General features: G+C 38.2%; 1 protein-coding gene across 50 annotated transcripts in view; it reads right to left on the bottom strand.

Annotated features, from left to right (window-relative positions):
• The window catches only part of ZBTB20 (zinc finger and BTB domain containing 20), a 505,805-nt gene that overhangs the window by 391,488 nt on the left and 91,387 nt on the right, over positions 1-22,930 (bottom strand). For 32 of the 50 annotated variants that reach the window (XR_011729104.1, XR_011729105.1, XM_071759936.1 and 29 more), the window contains one exon: positions 18,553-18,644. The exons of 15 other annotated variants lie outside the window; for them this stretch is intronic. The gene's annotated coding sequence lies outside the window, so the exon portion shown is untranslated. Of the gene's footprint in view, positions 1-18,552; positions 18,707-22,930 lie in introns of all 50 variants that reach the window. 3 more of the 50 variants (XM_071759861.1, XM_071759853.1, XM_071759728.1) reach the window with 1 other exon arrangement.

Genomic DNA, 22,930 nt, shown 5'->3' on the forward strand with positions numbered 1-22,930 from the left:
CGGCAGGGTCTGAGGCATGTGATCACAGTCAGCCTAGGATAAGATGGAAGCTGGGAGACAGCATATGCACGGCATCAGGATACGCAGTAAAAGCCCTTTGGAAATAATGGCTCAAAAATTTCCTGAAGCAGCCTGAGAGCACTGCCTTGTTTCCCAAAACACTGGGTGCAGTACATTTGCTTGAACATGCTCTTGGGATTGGGACTTCACTCCAAACCTTGTTTGTACAAAAAGGGGCCAAGCAGCTGGGAAATTCTGGAGTGTAGTGTGTCCTCATTAGCTCCCATCTGCCATCAGAACTCAGCTCATGGCAAGTTTGGCTAAGTCCTGGTGTTCTCAGGTCCAAATCTGGGTCAGTTTTAATTACACTATACAGAATTCAGTGTGCAGTTTTTAAATCCTTATTATACGGCGCAGAAGAACGGGCAGCTCTCCAACTAATCAATTTTTTAAAAGTACATATATAAAAATTTTAAACCAGGCTAGACAGACAGTGGGTGGAAGAGGAAAAAAAAAAGTATAAGCGAGTACAGGGGTTAGTTAAGAGAACTGTTAGCAAAAGTGGGTCACCAGCAAGTTCTGCTTTAAAACTTCAAAGGAAGAGGAAAAAGGAAAAAAAAAAACCCACAACAAAAAAACCTCTTCAGTTTTTAAGACAGTGAAACTGATATGCAAGATGTATACAATTCATACTGCTTTTAGCATCAGCATTTGTTACACACAACCATACTGAAGCCACAGTGATATGAAGGGAAAGACAAATTGTCTTCTGGCTACAAGACCGTAACAGGCACCAGCTGACCTATTCTTGTGTCTTTTAATGGTCTTATGCCTGGCTTGCAGAAGTTTTATTTTTTTTCCTACAGACCAAAATGAAGATTGTAGCCTTTGCCCTACAGGTACAGAAAAGGTATGGCGCTCAGAAGTACAATTCAATGTGTGATTGTGAAAGGTGATTCTGAAATGCAGGGTGTTAGTCTAAATCCTTATCCAATTAATGTTTCCTAGACTACTATAACTTCTATTTGTTTCTTCTTTTTCTATGCCATCAAATAGCCACCAGCCAGGTCAGGTTGCTAGCAAACAAAATTATAGGTGGCACAGAGAACTGCATGTTTCTCACTGAACAGACATTTGGGATAGGACAGCATGCCAAATCTTATCTGTGTAAATTGGGCTAAATTCTACTCTCAAAGTCAACAACCAGAATCTGCCCTGTTTAGAATCTTTGTCAGATGCAAGGGAGGAAGTGGAAGTCTTCAGTGACAGCTACAGACATAAAGGTAGCTAAGAAATGGAGAAGGATGATCAAGGAGCAGAGTAAACAGTGATGAAATGATAGATGCTTGTTAGAAGTGCATGATATTCTGCCATCCCCTATACAAAAACTACACCTTCAAAGATTTCCAAGTTTAATGATTTCCATGAAAAATTCCCATTAAAAAAATAAAATAAAATCCCCTTCATGCATCTTGTTAGAGTTATCATAGCTTTCATTTCAAGAGCTATAGCACAGCAGAAACATGACACAATCCTGCAATCTTCCTTGTAAGTACTTCTTCACTTGGTGGCTAATCCATACATCTCCAGCTGCTACTACAGCCTGACACAGTAACAAATACACTAGTGACTGCTTCAGGCTCAACAAAAGCTACGCTGGAGTCACCAGACTTCTAAAGAGTTGAGTTTTTTAAAAGAATCCTTTTCTTTTTTGTAACCCCTCATTTCATTTACATGAAAATCCATACATTACACAACAACCCAAGTGGGAATCAAAGAAATAAAACTTACCACAAGAACATTACAACCTCAGGTAACACCTAAAATAAGGTGCTCCGTTATCTTACAAGCTCTCAAACATGGGAGGGCTTTATTGCTGATACCATCTGACTGGTCTCAGGCTCTAACTATCCCCACCTGGGCCCACTTGTATTCATTAAAACAATTAGCCTCATGGTCTCTGGGATAATTGTCAATTTAGTTGAGCTCACACCAAAAACAATTCGGATAAAATAAGTAAGCTGAAGCCACAAGTACACAGGAGAAGGTAAACTCCATTTATTGAAGAAGAAAAATTACCTCATGACAATCTGTTTTCTAAGGGTCTGGTTTCTTAGCAGAACTTTTCACTATGAAGTTTCTCTGCAGAACAGTAACAGAATAAGAATAATAATGCGCAGGAGAACAGTAGCACAGTAAATGCGAGGAAACAGCCCAGGTAATACAACTGTGTCACTCTTGTAACAGAAGAGAAATTTCAGTGCCCAGGTGTGTCTTTGGACTATGCTCTCTTTTAAAGTACTGTTAGCACAGTTAGGCACATTTGGTGGACAAATGCTATGTGGTGCTGCACATGCTCTGGAACACTGACAAGGAAGCTCAAGGGTGAAACAGGGTGGCTACCTGGGAATCCTGGGAATGGAGTACAGAACAACATTTTAGCTTCTGGGTGATTTTTTAGTTTTACATCACCTATCAATGTAGCTTTATCAGATACTTTTACATACCTCTTTCCTTGGCCTCTCTGTTTTTCCTCTTCCTCCATTTGACATACATTGTAAGAAACCATTCAAAAAAGTAAAAGTCAAAGCTGGCTAGCATTGTATCCAAGTGCTAATTTTACTGATTTTAATAGACTCTAAGTAATCTTAAGGACCATAAGTATGACAACAGGTATCACCCACTACCTGCTACAACGGTGGAACTATAGAGTAGAAGGAACTCTAGCTTCTGAAGGATCTTTACACAGCACTGCCCAAATACGTGGAAGCTGCAGTGAGGAAAACAAGGCTTCCCCTTCCCCACAAAAAGAAACAAGATGGGAGACAGGGTGAAAGGACAAGCTCTGCCCATGCTCTACAGCCCTAGAGATAGACTTCTTTTTCTTTCCTCTCCTTCCTCTGAAATCGTGTTTGGATGTGACCCAAGTTAAGGTCCATAAAACTCTTTGGGTTCTTCAGCTGATAAGGCAGCCACTTCAGAGCTGTATGTTGTCACACAAACTTGTTCAAGTTGCATCTGATAGTCCTGAATTCTGACCAGGGAGCCTGCAATAAAGGCAACTGATAGTTCTGAATAATCCACACTGTTCTTGCATAACAAGGCTCACCACAGAAGCACATCTTTGTTCTACCATTCTGTTAATGAGAAAATGGTGAAAGATCTGGCATGGCATATAAAATAAAGGCATACTCTATAGCAACAAAGCAAAATGCCATTCTGAGATGGGCATGTTTTGTTGTGCAGACTGTCAGCACCTGGGGATGTTAAAAACATGAGAATAATTTACAGAATTAATTAGGTCATGAGGGTCCCACGTTTGAACTTACATAAAAACTCTTATCAAACATATCTCCACAAAAATTTGGTGCTGCTGTATTCATCTGACTGTACCTACATGTAGCAACTCACTTAATCCTCTTAGTGGGGTCTGTCCTTTCCACTACATGAGCTGGAACACCTGAGGCAACAGTATGATTTATAAACAGAATGAGCCTCAATTTTATTGTTGGGGGTTGCACGAGTTTAAGTCATACCCTTAACATTTGAATGCCATTTTTCTATTGCACTTTATTTGTGAGTGGGTGTTTTTGGTGCTATACAGTCTACATAAAATGAATCAGCACATAAGAAAATTCAACATCCATTATCATGTGTTTCATAAACATCAAGCCCATGGCTTGTGTATGCTGTGCAGCACAGCTGTTATTACCAGCTAACAACGTGTTCTAAACTAACAGAGTAAGTCCCACAGATCTCATTTTTGTCAATTTTAAAACCAGTGGAGCAGGTTTAAGAGAAAACTGCCAAATTTATGTGTTACCTGTACCTGCAGAGGAGGAAACCTGCAAATCTCTCACTGCAGTGAGGAGGTGGTTTAAGAACATCACTAAACAAGGTCAACCTAAGGGATCACTAGTGCATTCCTAAAGAATAATACCCTATGTATGTTTTCTCAAATAAAAACTGAGAATACTGACTGAAGCGATGACTACTTGCAAGTTGCAAGGTCCAGTTTCCAGCTTGATGGACAAAAGACAGGAAAAAAAAAAAAGTACGGAGACCTGTAAGTATCTCAGTTTATTCCTTTCTGTTATTTAATAGCCCAACTCATGTCAGACAATGAATTCAAAAGGCCCTCCATGGTGAGATAAAGTATAGCCCAACTTTGAGGCAGAAAAGGAAATGAAAACAGATAAACACAAGATAACCATGAAAATAAAGTTTACAATATACTGGTTTTATATACCAATATGAGATACAAACACCAACTGTACCCATTTTCTAGATGAGGAAACAAAAAGCACTGGGTATAGGCCACAAAATTAATCAAGGGACTCATGCTGCGTATAGACAATTACATCATACTCTGGTTTCTATTTGGTTTATCACATTAACTCTCATTACCTGACAACTAGTGTTTTCTTTTATTCAGCTAAAGAAGTTAAAAACAATAGATAAGCACCAGAGCATGTATCTGGAGCACAGTTCAACTGAAAATCTACCATGTCCACATCCCATCTCACTGCAGACCATGTAAACAGCCTCAAGAGCATGTCCCTGACAATAGCCAGGACAGTACTTACTGAGTCTGTGGGCAGGGCAGACAAGGAGTCTCAATGCCCTCAATGAAATCCTTCCAGTTATGGCTGGAAACCACTGGCTAGGGATTTCCTGAGCAAGGGGTTATATTTATACCTTTGTGTTAAAAAGCCCTTGGTGGACTTTTCTTTCATGAGTGCATATGATTTGTTTAGTTTTTAGTTATTAGATTTAATTCTGCTGTTTCTTCACCTTGTGTTAATGACTGCTACTGTGAATATTTGCACTGTCTGAAGATTTTCTGGAGATGCAGAACAGTGATGTCTGATACAAATACAAGACAGAGACTGGTCTATAGATCACTCCTCCTGAGCTAAACCAGCACAAAGTAGAGTGTAAACAGATCTTAAGACAATTGCATATCTGTTCCTGTCTCACGATGAGGATTTCATCAGATCATAACAATGCTGTAGCTTTACAGTTTGTTTAAATATATATAACACACTAACTCCCTTTTACAAGAGCAAAGAGATGCCTCATCTGAGCCAAGAGGAACAAACTGAGTGGATATGAACATAAAATGGTCTGAATTTTTCAGTCAGACCTGCAGTGTGACTGCACCTGCTGCTTGGATGCTGCCTAAACAGGCCAAGATCAAGGTTGCACAGATTGATTTGATTCTGATCCCCCAAAGTAAACAACAAGACCCAGAAATCAAAGCTCATCATAATATTTAAAATCATCACATGGAATCATCTTGTATTTCCACCCTGCAACGCACATGTGATGCATGTATGCACACACATACACACAGTCCCACTCAAATCTGTGTTACCCCCTGCATTTGGATGTTGCACCACTGCAAATGTACTCTGAAAGAGAGTAACTGCTAGAGGTTAATAGAACCCATTGGTGCACAGACACCCCATGCTGCCGTTTGCCTTTTCTAATCAGAAACCCTGATCCTCACCCACTTGCCCCACCTCCCTGCCCCTTTTACCAATAAGAAACTCACCTTACATCTCTACAATGCTTTCCTTGGCTAAGTCTGCAAGCCCGGGCAACCCAGCTTCAATTGATGCCAGCAAAGACAGAGAGCTCAGCTGAGAGTTTGCCATGCTCAGTGCATGTCAGATAACACAAGCATCCTGCTAACGAGCTGCTATGTGCTCTCTCAAAGTCACAGCTGCCAGCAACAATTGAGCAAGTGCAGCCTAGCTTTTCAGGATTCCTGCCTGTTGCCCAGGAACCACACAAAGCACTGGAGGTTTTAAACAGGTGCAAACAGTGCTTTTCTCCCAGGCCTTGTCCTCCAGCACATCAGGCTGCACAGCCTCTGCAATGCAAGAAGAACCAGAAAGCAGCAAATGAACTTTAAAAATGCAATTAAAGTTCCTACTGATAAAGCGACACTTTTGTGACATGAGAGAAATGGCTTGTATGTAGCACTGTAAGCAGATGCAGAAAGGCTTGGTCAGGCTTGCCTTAGAGAAGACCCCTTTCAAAATATGCTTTTTTCAAAAACATGCAACTGTATTCTAGGTTACACATTTTTCTAAATTTGTCAGTATTTCTCACCTGCAAAATATTTTGTTAATGTAAGAGGTAATGTTTCAGAACACGCAATGATTCAAAATGCGTAATGAGCACCAAAAGGAATTAAAAGGGTGCATTTTAAAGCTTATTTTAAAAATAATTCTACAGCTGTAAAGGAATTTTTAATGCTTAAACCATCTGTCAATTAAGTGTATTTACAAGCATCATACAAATCACACAATTATCTAATTCTGTCTATGTATAGAAATTATATATGTTACCATGTGTTTACAGCCCATTGCTTAACATTCTAATCTTGCACATACACTGCTCAGTGCATAGATGGTAACACAGACAGAAAAGGTATTTCCTGAACTGAAAAATCTGTGAAGCAATTTTTAACAGGCTCATTAGAAAAGACTGCAGTAACTCCAGAATGGTTTGTTTTGTCAATATTGCCTACACTGTGTTAAGGTCATCAGTACAAGTTTGTTATTAGCCACATTCCCGTGCTGGTAATCAGGCAAATTCCTGTTAACTTCGGGCAGAATCTTGCCTGAATTGGAAGGGAGCAGGAACTGGTTAAGGCCATTATCAGATGACCATTTAGATCTGGCATTCTGAGGTTATGATCAACTATTAGTCTGGTGTCTACCTGCTACTTGCAAGTCTGCTCACAAGAGCAGGCACAGGTCAAGCTTTGAGCAAGGCGCTTTTGCTGTTTGTTCAGAAATGTTACGATGCTGACATGCACAGTAAGGGCTTCAATCTAAAATGAAACTGCTCAGATAGGTTTTTACCTTCCCTTTTGGATTCAGCTTTCCATTTGGATGGGAGGCTGAAAAGGCTAAAGGGTTCTCTTGTACAGATGCCAACAAAAACAAAGGTAAACTTAGAATTTTCATTAACTGTAAATTACAAGAGCAAACAGAAATAAGGATTGATGTGAGCAACAGGGAATGCTAAAGCTTCACCAAATGTAATGTGTAATGCCTCAACCCAAACATATTTTGGGATGACTGCCAAGAAGATGGGTATAAATGTGGGAGGCTTAGTAGAGTACAGTTTGAGCTAAAATGTGTAAAGTTTTCACTTGTGCTAAGGAAACATTCATAGCTAGGTAAAAACAAGGCCTTATGAAAAATCCAATTTTGTATCTAATCTAAATTTCCTGGGCAAAGCAACTGCTGTCTTCCAAAACTGATTCTCCAGATAGCTGGTGGCAGCAAGTAATTACTGTGGATAGTATTGCCACGGGTTGGTTGGGCCCTACTTGCATATTGTAAAGTCTTGAGGTGTCTTACCCAGCATTAAGTGGTTTGATAATCTCTTCTAAACCTGAATTGGAATTAGTCATTATAATACTTTTGTCATTTGATGGTCCAGTGACACCTGTACAACTATGAGGCAGAAATGTCAATTTTTCCTAAAAAGCTTTTATGTGATGTTTTACCTTACACTTTTATTCGTTAAAACTTTAGACCCAGAATCTCCTAGTAGGAGTAGCATGCAGCACCTCAAACTGCAGGAGCTTCTCCAGCAAAGAACAATTAGTGTCCTGATGTTGTTGGAGTTGCAGTGGAAAGGGCATTAAATAACCCAAATAATCTCTCTTTGCCACTAAAAATTCCCCAATATAAAAATGCCAACATGGTTGAGTTTTGGTTTATAAACCTGCCAGAGGTGTGTCTCAATAGTAAGAGTATGAGGTGCACTTTTACTGACTACTGCTTCAGTTTTATTCATTTGATTGGTTTCAAGATCTTGAGACGGTAACACAAATTACTTGATGTTTCTCAATGGTAAGAGCAGGGTACAACCATCCCTTTCCTGAGCATGAGATACATGTGCATGATACAGCATCTGCAGCTGACAAATACAGGCAAGCTATGTATTTTTCTTATTGCACCCCCAGTTCTAAAGAAGTGGAAGTACAGAGTGCCTATTGACAAGTTACCCCCTCTGTAAATTGAAACTTTCCTGCAAATTATATGAAGAAAGGCTTATGTAAGTCTCAAAAAAGAATGTATCCTTTTCTGCAGTGGCTTCTGTAAAATAAGAAACTGGATTAACCGTGGTCTTCAATGGCGCCAGCCAGAGCACAAAGTCTACCATCAACAGTCTGCTGTAAGGTAAAAGCTACTGTAATTTTCAAAGAGTATCTATTACACATCCTGCCCCAGAACCGCTATAACTTGACTTGAGACTTCTTATAACTATGTCTTTTTGCACTCCTAAATAATATCATAACAAGAACCATCAGATTACTTTCTGGGAGATATTCTAGGTTATTCTAAGCTGATTCAAACTGGTATTATTACCCTGAAGATCACTACAAGCTGCCCTCCATCCAGAGCACCATGCAGGCTGTCATTTCTGTAGTCAGAATGCATTTTGCAGCAAGACTCAACTGCTCTTTCAATTGCACTGTACTGCTAGTTGTCATCACAATTATTTATAAATAGGGACATCCATCTCCTACTAACCTTCTGTTCTGGTCCAATTCACAGGAAACAGCATTTGGAGGGTTTAAGTACATTTATAAGAAGTTCAACTCAATATTTCCTAGCAATGTTTCTTCCCTCTGGTTTTGACCATAATCCCAGGCCAGCCAAAGGTGGTGGGTCTTCCCACTATCATCTTCAAATAAGGTTTTTCCTCTCTACTGCATGACACTGTGTATGAAACCTTATTTTGATAAAAGGTCAGGACAGAAAATGAAGATGTTCATTTAAAGAAGTGTTTTTTCAAAAGACTTTAAACTGCATCAAAGAGGTACTGTAGCAGTCTTTAACATAGGGAAGCAGTGGAATAGTGTTCAGTGTCAAGAAATAATCTAGCTAACTAGGTTAACAGTGAATTATCCCACAACCTTGAGAAAATTACTTGACTGTTCTGTGTTTCAGGTTCCCCATTTATCAACTGAGGATAATGGTATTTTGTAAAGCCACTATAAGTGTCTTTAACAATATATTATAATCTGGAAACTTATAAAGTGCACTGGATTTTTTTTAAAAAAACACACTCAGAATACAGGAATAAGTATTGCTATAAATGTTTGTTGCAATATTTTAATACAAGTCATACCTTCTTTATAAATACTTTAAAATATTCCCAAGTGTACTGCTTAAGTGAATCAGCTACAATTAACCACCTCTAGCATATTGGATTTGAAAATACTACATAATTTACATTTAAACATGCAATTGTTGGCTGAAAAACAATCTTTTCATGGCCGTCAATGAGCGATGAACTGAGTCCTGTACTTTTTCCTAAGACAGGCAACAGTCCTCTAGTTGAGGTATCACCGCATTCTTTGAAACACTGAATAATTAGAAATCTAAAAGAAAAAGAGATTAATATTGTGTCCTGCTTCCTCAACATTCTTTTGAGCACCAACATGATGCAGATGCCACAGAAGACTCACTCTTACTTTGAAGTGCAGGAAAACATACCATGGTAAGCAACTGAGTGTCATTCAAAGCATTCTTTGAAATTTTTTTAAAAATGTAGCTAAGCTTTATATCTGGAGATGTTTTAATGATTAGTTTATTCTTTTGTACTTTTAGAGCCCAAAAGAGCAAATTTATTACATGTTTAAAACTCAACATACTTTGCAGCCTTTAGATATTCAAATACTTCTACTTCTGAAAGTTTATCCTGCTTCAATATGTACTTTTAGGGCATAATTGAAAATTAGCTGGACATACATTTTGTATATCAAATTCCAAGTTATCAGTCAGTTACATTTCTTAAGACAGGCGTTTTAAAGCAGAAGGGAGCTTTTTGCTCAATTTCATATTACTAGAATTCTCAAATCATTATTTTCTCAAATAATCAACAGTGCAGGTGGTATCAAGCATGGAAACTGCCAGGCCCAGAAGATTTTCTTCTTTGGACATTATTAACAATCAAAACTAACATATCACAACTGGGAATAGCTTATAAGTTTAGCGACAGTAGTCTTCATAAAACAAATGCTAGAATAGTTATATGATCAAAGGACAAAAAAGCTGGACAGATTGTACAGCCATTTCATCTTAACTAAATACTTCATTCACGAACTGTTATACAGCCAATTTCTGTCCATCAAGTTATTCAATCCTATCTATACCAGATAAAATTTTACAAGCATTAAGTTAGCTTATCCCCAAGTAAAAAATTACCTACATATTTGAATACAAAGGCAGCAAACTCAACTTTGATATTCTTACCAAGATTAATATAATATCTGAATGCATATAGGACAGTTGGATAAAGAGTCTCAACAGCAATGTGTGAAATTTTAGGGAATACCAGAAATACAAGTAAAGGAAAAAAAAGTCACTCAAATTAAAATAACATTTTTTAAAAAAATATTTCCCTTAATAAGTGAGATAAAGTGAGACCTGTGAGGAAAGATCACCGACCACAAAAGGAGTGAGGTGGGATGCCCTTAGATGTTTAAGAGTACAGCAAGAGAGTGTGAGAGTAGGATTGTGCCCACATGGGTGAAATTAGAGCTTCAAGCACCTCTAGCTCAAGTGACTAATGTGAATGTGCAGAGACACAACCATTTCAAGGAGAACTTTTTACTGATTAAGTCACTACCATAAATCCCAATATGTTCCCTGCCATATTGGCAGCCTGTCCCTTTTAACTGTGGGCCAGATCCTCATCTGGTATAAGCTGGCATTGTGTTTAGTTGCCTTCAGTGGAGCTAATCCAATTGATGCCATCTGAGCATCTGCTATTGTATTTCTATAGCAGTGAAAAAGTCATACAGTGGCATTAAATACATAGCCATGTCTCACGACCTCATGACAAGGGTGGAAAGACTTCTCATTTATAGTCTCCAGTCAACATACAAAGTGGAAGGGTAAACTGGCATGCTGAGTCCGATGGCTGCAAAGCTAGAAGTCATTCCAAACACAGGAGAAACCAGTTCTCATTTTCCTACATGATTTAAATACTTAAAAATTGTTAACTCAAAGGCATGCAGTGGCTACAGTGTGTCCTGAAAGCACTACAAGCTATTGCATCAAAAATGAAAGGGATCTGACGTGCAGAACAGGCAAACTGGAGCAGACCAAAATTTGTGTAACTGAGAAGCCCGAGTCCTACTGCCAGCAGTGGATGCTAAGGGAAGGAGGGTAAGTACATCTTCATCTGTAAGCATTTTCCTACAGACTAATTGCACATCAGAGATGCAAACTGAAAAATACCTCACCTTGGAGCCACAAGTCAAAAAAATCCCTGTATTTTTATTCTTCACTGTTAAGAAGATACCTACAGTGGTAACTATGTAGCATCACCCTGCACTGCTGGATGAAGAGGAATCAGGAAATGTGAGGAAGTCACCTCTTCCAAGGACAGCAGTGGCAGAATTTGGAATATTACCGTAGTCTTTCTGTATTCATCTCCTTGTTCTCTGCTTGCATTTTGTTGTTGTGAGGGTTTGGGTTTTCTTGATAACAGGCCACCCTGCCCTGTAAAGCTAACTAGTTAAATTTCAATAGCCAGAATTGGATTTCTGACACCGCACTAAGAACCTTGCCTTAGACACAGATATTCTCTAATTTATGACCTTCTAATGGAGAAGGTGGTCATTTTGGGGTTCAGTAAAGGGATATATGTAGCACAGGACTCGATGTTGGTTTTAATTCTTTCTTACAATGACAGCTTCTACTCTTTGTGTAAATAGCCCTTATGTTTCATTTCACTGCAGAAGGAAATGACTGTAAGAGGAAAATCCTAACAGACAAATAAAACCCTTCTTCTCCAATGAAATAACATTTCCTACTTTCTACTCAACAAAAATGTAGGTTGGGACTCCAAAGAACAAGGACGGGCTAAGACACTCATAGATCCAGCAGAAGTAATGATCTCTTGCATCAACATTTGAGATGCAGCAAAATGTTCATTAACTCAAGTAGGATATTGAGGGTTATTGTCTGTGCGTTCGAGGGAGGGGAAAATGGGGACTTGTTCTGTGGCACTGAATCTATCTTGGCCTGCCTTCATTTGCATTCCCTGCCCTGCCAAGTATTTCCTCTCAGATATAATTATCTCCTCAGCTCCTAAGTTATTTTGTTTTAAGCACTTCATACCCCCTGGACACTGAACACTGAGATCTTATTGAACATTAAACAAGTAGATTCCCATCTTGGTCTTTAAATGGGTAAAACAGAAGTCTTAACACACTGGACAAAAAATTACTTCTTCTCCACCTACTCATTATAACTTGCATGTTAAGGCAGCATGTACACCCCTTACAAGCTTCCAAATGGGGGACTGGAAGTAAGCAGACTCATTCTACAATTAAATGTAAAATAGATGGTCTTATGTTGACTGAAGCCTGTGTCTCAAAATGCAGATAGTTTGCTGTGGATATAATGTAACTACTTGACAACAAGCAAAGGCCAAAACATGGGACCATAAACCCTGGCTTGACTGACTAACAGGTGTTTTGCTTTTGTAAGGACAGTCGATGAAAATCAGGGCTTTAGTCACAAATGAGCAGAGCTACTGAAAAAAAAAGCAAGAGAAAAAAACATTGGAGAAGACAACACATGGGGGAAGGATAAAAGTAAACAGGAAAATGCAATGGGACGAACAGAAAGAGGAGAAGCAATGGAGACACTGATTTGTTACAGCTTTTACAAGATTGACTGCAAGTTTCTCTGCTCAATACATAGTAGTATTTAACATGTCAAAAGATGAGTACCCAAATCTCCTTATATTAATCTGTCCTAGTTTGGGAGAGTTTCTGTAAGTGACTCAATTCATGCATACCAAAAGGCAGTCTCCGACTTTCCCCACACTCTTCACCCACATGTATTCATAGCTCATCCTCTAATTCTTATCAAAACAGTTTGCTTTGGAGAAGGAACCACTTTTTTTTCCCCTTGCTAGTAACAGAAAAAGCAGCAGGCACCACGAGGAATTCATTTTGGATTACAGCTAAACCGACCCATTGATGAGCAACATTTGCAACCAAGTATTAAGTCACGAAAAAGCTAAATTTCCCTGATTCTGTCTGTTCACACACCAGGATGTTGGTGAAGTGTACTCAGCTTCTTTTTAAAAAATCCCACTGTGGTGAAATGTCTTCACAGCTTCACACATTTGCTATTACATTCTGATACCACAAATGGAGGCAAATGATGGAAGCTCTATCCTAGTTATTACACTGGGAACAACTTCAGATGAAGAAAAAGACATAAGGGACTTTCTCTCAGAGCAGAGGATATCTGAATGTGGCAGATGAGATCCACACTGCAAAAAGGTTTGAAACCTATTGCACACACAGCAGAAAATGTAGAGTTTTAAACAGGCACATTATTCCTAACTCAAAATTAAACCAGTTGATTAAGAATATGTCTTTAATTCATATGAGGATTATCATCCATATTTGAAAGCTTGGCCTTACATTTTTTTTATATTATACTTGGCAGAAATATATCCATATTCAGATATTTTATATTAAGTCAGTCGTAGGATCCAGCTGTTCTGATACTGGTGAAAATAAAAATTTTAATCTTCAAATCCTTTATTTATTATTTAAGAAATATTATTGCTTAAATGAGATATTCCCTTCTCTAGCACAAAAATGCCTCATATAAACATCTGCCTTGCTTTTTAAAGAAATATATATATTTTTGCATCCACATTTTGTAACAATACATAAACGTGTTCCCTTTACTACAGGGGAAGAATGTAAGTAGGGAATTTCTGTTTGACAAAAATCCTGCAAGTGACAAAGATTATGATTTTCACTTTAGTGGAAATTTTGCCCCAGTATGGATTCGTAGGATTTGGCCTGTGATTTGCAGGGATGACTGAGATTCAAGTATACAATTACTTAGGTAATTGTTTTGCTAGAATCATTAAGTGCACTCTTAGAAGCAATGAGTGGAATAAGTTTGACAAGAGATCAGATAGGTAAGTATTGTGCCCAGTGGACATGAAGTGTCCACTGAACACCAGCTGGATAGGCAGAAGATGGGAGTTAACCCAGTTTAGTTTTAGGATGCTAACATACAAAGAAGACTAAAATTTCTTTCCTTTCCAAAAGCATGGTTGGCATTTAGAATCCCATTTCTTCTGTAACAGAGCTTTCCTAGTATTAATTATTTACCAGAAGTACTTGTTTTCAACGTATCCCTGGGAAGCTGATATACCCAATTTCAATTTCCAATTAGGAAAATCATGCAGCTGTTACTAACAGGCCAAATGCTGAAATGCTTGCCCAGGCTTTAGGCTGCCCACTGTTAGAGATGCAAAGTGACTAAGAATCCCCATGACATCTAGATGATACATCTGGGAAAATCTGACCAGGCACCGACTTCCGTGTCTCAAGTTGGTTTCTCCATTTCCTCTCCACTGACCTCCCTTTCCTCTCTTTGAAAAGACGTGGAAAGAAATCAGAAAAAAAGTAACAGACCTGTAACAGAGTTGTTCTAAATTTCCCTAAAGAAACAGACAGAACAAATGACTCCTCAGAAGTGACTCCCAGATTAAAGTTCCTTGCTGTGATTCTTTAGTCCTAAAGACAGGAAGGGATGCAGGTATTCTTCATGATGAAATAACCTAGCCTCTAAACTTTGATTTACTCCAATAAATTGACTTTGCTAGACAGTAATAATTTTTTACTGTTCAGAGGACATCTCTTTGCTTTGCTAATTATCTGTTATGAAGTGTGTGTCATTGCAGAACTTGGCCATGTAAATCTTGAAAGTAATTTGCAGTGCTGAAACTCAGCCCTAATACATTTCTTCAAATCCTATGCTGTCAAAACTCAGTGAAACTGCGAAAAGGATATGAAGATAGCATCTATAAACATTGAAGCTGAGTACACAAAAAACTGCAGAGGAAGAATAAAGGTTACCAGAGCAGGAAAATACTGTTACTTACTTACCATTGTTTCTTGAAGCATAATGCCCATACCTGGAAATTATATATTCCTACCTGTACATCATATCAATATTGCAGGGCTATATCTCTCCAGAAGAAAAGAAAAACCAAAAAGAGAACTTAAAGCAAACGAAAAAACTGTACTAACTAGGTATTATCTGCAAATGTTAAGCTATTAACTTTACTTTTCCCACTTCTGTTTTCAGCAAACCCCTATTCTATGAGCATTACAAATATTCCATTTCCTCCCTGGTATACCAAATGATTTAAGTTCATAGAGAGTTAAAGGATAATGCTCAGCAGAAGCCAATAATAATTTTGTGTTAAAATATTCACATAATAAGAATATCACTGTGACGGCAAATGTCCACTTTGGGTTTTAAATACAAGTGTACTCATGCTTCTGCTATTCCTGTGGCTTAGGAAATGCTCTGCTCAGGAAGATCAGGGTCACTATGTCCTCCCATTACTCTGGCATGACTTTTATTCTGATATGACTCAGACAAAAAGTACTCTTGTCAGATATATGAGAAAAACAGAAAATACCCCACAAACAGCAATCATATCGTTGTTATATTCAAATGTAAAGTGTTTACAGGATTACATGATAACACACAGTATGGCCTCATCCTGCAAGCTTCTCTCATCTGAATAACCTTAAAAGTGTGCAGTCCCTTGCAGGGATTGTAAAGTGCAGAAAACTAAGAAATTTGGAAGGAAATGGATCAAAATGCTGAAGAACACAGTAGCAATGTGACTCACTTAAAATTCTCCAGAAAATAAAGAGAATTTCATAAATAAAACCATTTCTCACTTTTCATCTTGTCTGTGGGACACAGGATCTCTCCCATGAGAATAAATACACCAAAGCAAAAGCAACCCCTCCCCTGACATTTTATTGTATTTCTATAATTGTCTCAATGTACCAGATCAATTGCATTTGAAAATACAGCTATTAAACCATAACTAGACCATCTTTGAACCTTTGTTTGTCAATTGCATCAAACGACAATTCTTCTGCAGACAAGAAATCAGACTGTATTTTTACAATAATTGCAAGTCATTTCTAGGAGAAAGAAGTAGCAACAATACCCAAGGAAATAAAATAACACACTTTCATGCTTTCCCATCAAACCCGATAGTGGATTGGGTTTAAATCAGTCAGTGGCAGCTACGCATGAGAGACTGCACTCTGCAGGCTCTATCAGTCAGAAGTCAAGGATACACGTCCATGATTTATCATACTTTTCATGGTAATTAGCTAGAGTGCCATTTTGCTTCCAGTAGCATCATTCAACTTTTTTTTTTAATTTGGTCTTTTTTTCTGCAAATGAATTTACATATTTCTCAGTCTCTCATCCCCTACTATGTTTTATTTATGAATATAGGCCTTCCTGATGGTAACTTTAATGTGAAGAAGGTGGTAATTAGTGTACCTATCTGCTAAGTTAATCCCTTTCCCACACTGTCTGTAGAGAAGTTTAAGGTAAGTAACAGTTTACAGTCAATATTAGGTTTAATTATGCTTAATGAGGGTAACTGTTTCTGTTTACTAACTGCACCTAGGTGTGCAGCTCCTATATGAGCTTTTCTCCCAGCCTCATTCTGCAGTGTTAATAGTGCCACTGTGCGTGGTACGTGCGGTGCTTTATTCCGTAAAACTGCTCTGGGAGAGCCAAGTGAGGCATTTGTTTCAATACACATTCAGAGGGAGCAAAACAGCCTTAAACCAATGACAGCTTTGTGTAAGGAGAAAGTTTTACTGTCTGGTATTTTGGTGCATGCAGTGCATTAGACAAAAAACCAAAACAAAACAGACTTTAGATTTTCCTCAAGACACTCTTAAAAAAAATTATTTAAAAAAATTAAAGCATTTGTTCCCCATTTGCAGGGATCATCCCCAAGAAGGTTTCCTGTGGAGTTACAATGTTCTTGGAGTTCATCAAAACCTGTGTTAACAATCAGTGTCCTGAATTGAAACAAAGCCATGAAGACCTCTTGCCTTACTTATATTTCATGAGCTGGTATCTTCCAGAACTAGAAAGATTCTAGAAGCCACAGAAGACACCACCACAGTTGTCTTATAACTCTATACTAGTAAAAAGTAAAAAACAAAATCTCAGATTCAAAACCAGGTCTCTTTCAACTGCTGTTTTCCATCTCAGTGTAATGTTGCTACTTCAGTTTGCACCTCCTTAAAAGGAAGATCTAGGATTGAATTTACTTCACTGCTTTTTGCCATAACGTTTTCCTTTGTGATTTCATGTATTATCCCCATGGGAAATTCATGCGATGGGAATTTTTAATACATATTTATAACTACCTATGAAAAATGTACCTTTCTAAATCTTTGATTCCCTAGGATGCATGGATTTGGGGGGTTTTATGTGTATGCATGAAGGACTAAGTTTGCAGAAGTGCTGAAAAACAAAGCTGCTTGATTTCCAATGAGAATTGTAAGTGGAACACATAGAAAAATTGTTCTGTAATAGGAGAGGTTAGCTCATTTGATCTTTCCAAAGCAGTAAAAAAGTGAGTTCTGCTTTCTTTTTTCTTACAAGAGAAGTGTGAAGTTTGCTCAGACATAGCCTAGAAGCTTTATTTTGTTTTATTTTTTGTTGTTTTTTTGGTTTGGGGATTTTTTTGTGCTAGCAAGCACTCTGGGTGAGTCCATGTGCTCTCTCCTTATTTTTGCCATTTGCAAGACTTCAAGGAAAAGATCTCTGGTTACAAAATTGCTTATAAAAGGGAGAAAAAAAACCTTCAGCTAAATCATGCTTTTGTTTTTAAAAAACACCCAATTAGCTGATAGTCAATGCATTCATTACTGAAGTGTTATAGCTATATTCAGATCAACATGCTTTGTACACCTTTAACAATCTAAGCTCCAGTCTCTTGGTTAAGGCTTATCTGTATTATTCCTCCAATGTGCCAAACTGTAACCATAACAGCCAAATTGCTGGATGTCAGGGAACAGGTTTATAAGAGGTTTGTAAGAGGAATGAGAGTTTGTGACTGATTTTTTTTCCCTCTCAAAACTGTGCTCCAAAAAGTATGATCTAAACATGTAAATGCAAGTTTAACAGTGAGATAAATCTCCTAATAGCTACATAACAAGAAAGAAAAGATACTTTCAAAGTAACAGTATATTCTTTTTGCCATTTAAGAAATAAATATTCAGATAAACATTGCTGCCATTCTGAGATGAAAATTATTTACATGCACATATGTTCTTTTAAAAAATGGGGAGCTTTTGTTTTCAAGAGGGGAGCAGAAGTAGCAGGGGTCAATTTACTTCCTCTAAACAAAATCTAGTAGCTAGCCTAATTTAGCAACTTAAAATACTACAGAACTCTGTGGGTCTGGAAGAGCTCATGATTTCATGTATGCATTATGGAAAATTTAATTAGAGAATGTAAACAGCATTTCATAAAACTGGCCAATACCAGAAGAGGGCATATGCAAGTTAGTTTGCACCTGCTGCTGCCTTTCAGTTAGTGCCATAAACAAAACTTGTTTAACTGGACATTAATGTATTCTACTAAAGTCAAATGCTAAAGTTAGAGACAACAGGATTACCTGCAGGCCACTGATGCTCAGTGTACATACACGTGTAACTGTCTCCTCAAAAATCCACAGGCAGATCTCCAAACCATAGGAAGCAGATCTCCCTGAGAGAAAGATCAATGTGGGCATTACTGTGAAAATCTGCGCAGCTCTTCTCCCCAGACACCTGGTTGGAAAAAAAAAAACCACCAAAACAACCCACACCTTTCTGAAGAGCATGGTAGGAAGGTAGAAAGTAGAATTGCTTATTTGGATCAGTCTGGATATTACCTTATGTTTTTCCCATTACAGTGTTGCCTCCACACATATCCCTGCTCAGATTCACCAGTTATAATGAAGTACCTTGGGAGACTAAAATTTTTAAAACTAATTGCAAAATAACCAAAGAAAAGCTGTTTTCCACATGTCCAGTGTTTGCTGCAGTAAAATCACTTTTTTTTTTCTTTTTTTCCAAGACCTAAGGTGGTTCAGTCACCCCTAAATGAATAAAATCTTGGCTTCAGCATAGAGCCTCAGCAAAGAGAGACACTCCCCATTGATGACCTCTGCTGGTGCTGGTCTTGGTTTAGGAGATTACCTGAGAGACCTACTGCTGGCCTCTGGTATCTGAAGGAGGCTTGAAGCATATTTTGAAATGGCTCATTTCATGTTTATAGCCCAACCAGGCAGGTGGGACTGGAACATTGTGGTTCAGCCACATACCAATTAAACTGAGAACATAACTCTTAGACATGGATACTGATATCTTGGGGCAATCCCATCTCATAAAGAACACTTAAATGAGCCTACAAACATTATTGTAAAGATCTTTTAATTCAGAGGAAGGAAGAAGTTTCTGATCAAAGTTCTGCAAATTAATCATTATGATTCAGATTATTAAAAACTTAAAATAAAATTCCTTATGTTATTAAAATGCTCTGTGACTGAGTAGCAGTGCTTCTTCATTTTCTTCTATATTGATTTCTTGCCACAGAAAAGACAGGTATTCAGCTGTTTTTCTCTCAGAAGAGCCTGTGCCTACTTTCATGAATTCTCCCAGCCATCCTTAAGATATGCCTTTTGAAGGCAGAGACCTGCATACTCCCCAAAGTCCTATTACCATCAGTAAAAATGATAGCAAGGTTTGATTCAGAGCAACTGAAAGGAATGGCTAAAATGGCTTGAAAGCTGTTTTTCACAGACAGAATGGTCTACCTCACCTACTTGACACTAAAATGTGCTGTTGCCATGTAAATGCTCCAGTTCACACTTCTTCAAACTTCTTGTTGTCCCTCATGTTGTTGTCTGCTATTTTATTTGCTGGTTTAGGAGGAATAGGAGGTTGGTCTTTCAGTGACCTGCATTGCTGATAACACTGAGTTATGCAGTAATGCTACTCTGCTAGCCATGCTATTGCATAACTTAAGGTCGGTGTTGACTGGAAGGTTTTAAAAATGAACAAGGCACTTGGAAGACATTCAGCAGCATTGCCACAGTGACACCAGATAAGTGTCTGAGTCAGCTCTAACAGGAAAACAGAAATCCATCTATAGAAAGGGGGGAGAGGGAGAGAAAGAGGGAAATTTGGAGACAGAGAGGGAGAGAGAAAGAGAGAAAAGGAGAGCAAAGGGGGGAAAGAAGGAGAAAGGGAGGAAGAAAAAAGGAAAGGAAGAAAGGAGGGAAGGACGGAAGGAGGGGGAGAAGATTTCAGAGTACTAACCAGTGAAATATATATCCTACACACACATATATATATCTTTCAAATATATGTATGTATATGCAAATATATAACTTTGTAGGACAAAATAATGTTCTGAAGTTGAAATTTTGCACCTCCAAATGGAGGATTTAACTGTCCCTTTTACAACTAGTGCCTTGGCAACCCAAGTTCTACTTCTATGGAAAACCTCGGAAGTCAAGCGCCCACTGGGTTTAAAAAAAGACAACAGAATAGAAATGTGACCAGGAGAATGCGCAAAAAAAATCACTATCCTGATCTATCCATAGAAGAAAAATTAACTTTCCCAAAACAAACACCAGAGATAGTGAAGATGGGTACTTCAATCTGTCTGGCCACCTGAATATTGACATCTGAACAGAAAACTTGCTATTTTCAATGAAGGCAAACAAACTCACTGGCACAGAAGAAAGAATTTAACACTACATTTTGTTCCACGTGGCAAAAACGCCAAGAGACACCTGAGCCACATCCACCAGATATTACAAGATTATGTGCACTTAAGATGAAGAAGAAAATCAGAATGATTAAAAGTTTCTTCTTGGGTTCCACCCTGGCAATCAATACAGCCACATACACGTGAGCAAAACCCACAGTGGTTAAATTCCTTCTTCTGAGGCTCAGAAGAATTCACTGACATCTATTCCTTGCCCATTTTTCAATCCCCATGGACAGGGACATTGTTTTTTTCCTAGAGGAGTTGTCAGATCATGGCCAATTAAAGAGACCAATACTTGCATATTGTGAAGGAGGGAAGGTAAAACATCTACCACTCTTCTACCTTTTATACAGAAAATAGACACACTGGCCTTGCACTGGTAGTTTTCTAGAACATCTTCTGAACAGCACAATGCATATGCATGCAGGTGAACACACATGCATACACAATACTGAACTTTGTTTTGGAAGCCAGGTAACCCATGTCCCCTGGGAAGCAATCAGCTATGAAGAAACAGGAAAAAGTTAGTGTAATGATTAACTACCCCAGTGGGACATTATTCATGACAAGTAGAGCAGCAGCAGTACAGGCTGTAATGCCGGTCACCTCTCCCTCTGGAATGCTGCTGGATACCTGGAGTGAAATTCAGCACAGAAAAAACAGCAAATGTAATGTCACCCTAAGAAAGAAGCTGAATTTCTGCTCTTGGAGATTGCACATAAGGATGACACATGCAAGAACAGAGATTTTCTGTTAAGCTGAGGTTGAAAGAACATGACAGATGCCAGTACCACCATTTATCAAACATGTATGTACACGGTTTTGGTAAGATTAACAGGGTTATTGGTATCAGCTATAGGTAATTATTCCCTATACAGAAGCAAGCAAAGAACTCTAACTGCAACCTGGCAGGTATCAATGTTGATAGCTGCAGCCATGGCATTAATACTGGAGCAGTTGGTTAAAGTGCATCTATTTAGGTGAAAGACTAAACCAGGAGTATCCCTACAGCCAATCAGGGAAAAATCAGTGTCATCATGGCTCTTCTTCCTCCTTAGGTGCTTTTACACTCTGGACTGCAAGGTCCAGAAATGCCCTCAAAAATATTTTCAATTTTTCAAATTACTTAAAAGCAGTGCATTAAAGATGAACATACCACAACATCCATTGTATTTCTGCCAGTGATACCTCACTCATAATTTTGCCAAGAGCCAATACACTACTGCCTGGACTTCAGCTTGAAAAAAACAAATTCCACATGATTTTTTCTAGCTTTCACTGATTTCACTTCATCAACCGTGGTAGAAATAACAATCAAAGGTTCAGTTTTATTTTTTATTTTCTAACAAAAACATTTGCTGCTTATTTAAGAAGACCTTGAGAGAAACTATTTAGCAAAAAAAGCAAATTCTTTCTTTCAATAAACTCACTTTCCCTCTGAAAGGCTTTGCTCTGTGTGCACATTATTCATTTACTTTAATTATTTTGAAGTGCCTCAGTTTGAGTGGGTAGGAGTTAAGTATCCACAACAACCAAGTAGGTCCTAGAATTAGTTGTTGTAAACAAAATGTTCTGCAGTGGCCTAAATCGCACAAGTCATAAGCCTTAAGTATTCTAGAAGTCCTTTTCTACAGAGTACTTCTGGGGACTCTGAAAACTATAGAAAGCAGGTCCAAAACCATATGCTGTGGGACTTAGATTGTATGGAAAGGTTGTATCTTTCTAATCATGACACATATAAATCTTTTCTTCTCATTTAGTAGTGAATGAAAAATGTTTCTCTTATTTAAATGTGGCAAGCAAAATCCCACCTGGAAGAGGCTGGTACCAACTAAAGCAATGGACAAGAAATTTTAATCTGTCATACAGGGTATTTATTAGGACATAATGACCAAGTGATACAAGAGAATGCAGAGCGTCAGAAGAACATATATAACAAGGCATGTAATCAAAACCAAGTAACATTCTGTCATAATCTCTCTAATCACAACACTCTCTCTCTCATGAACACACAAATACACAGATGCAGATGCTCAGATGTTATCCTTTGTTAAAAGTTTTCAGCCCCTGTATCTTCCCTGTTAATAGGTACACATACTAAAAACACTAAGAAGAAAACAAGCCAAAAAAAAAAGCCCTAGGGAAACTTCAGATGGTACATAGTTACGTGCACACGTTTGCAGAAAGAAGGGGAAGAAGTGAATCTGAGGAAAATATACAGGATTATCACTTTA

Source organism: Heliangelus exortis, chromosome 1, assembly GCF_036169615.1.
Source record: "Heliangelus exortis chromosome 1, bHelExo1.hap1, whole genome shotgun sequence".
In the NCBI taxonomy this organism is placed as follows: domain Eukaryota; kingdom Metazoa; phylum Chordata; class Aves; order Apodiformes; family Trochilidae; genus Heliangelus; species Heliangelus exortis.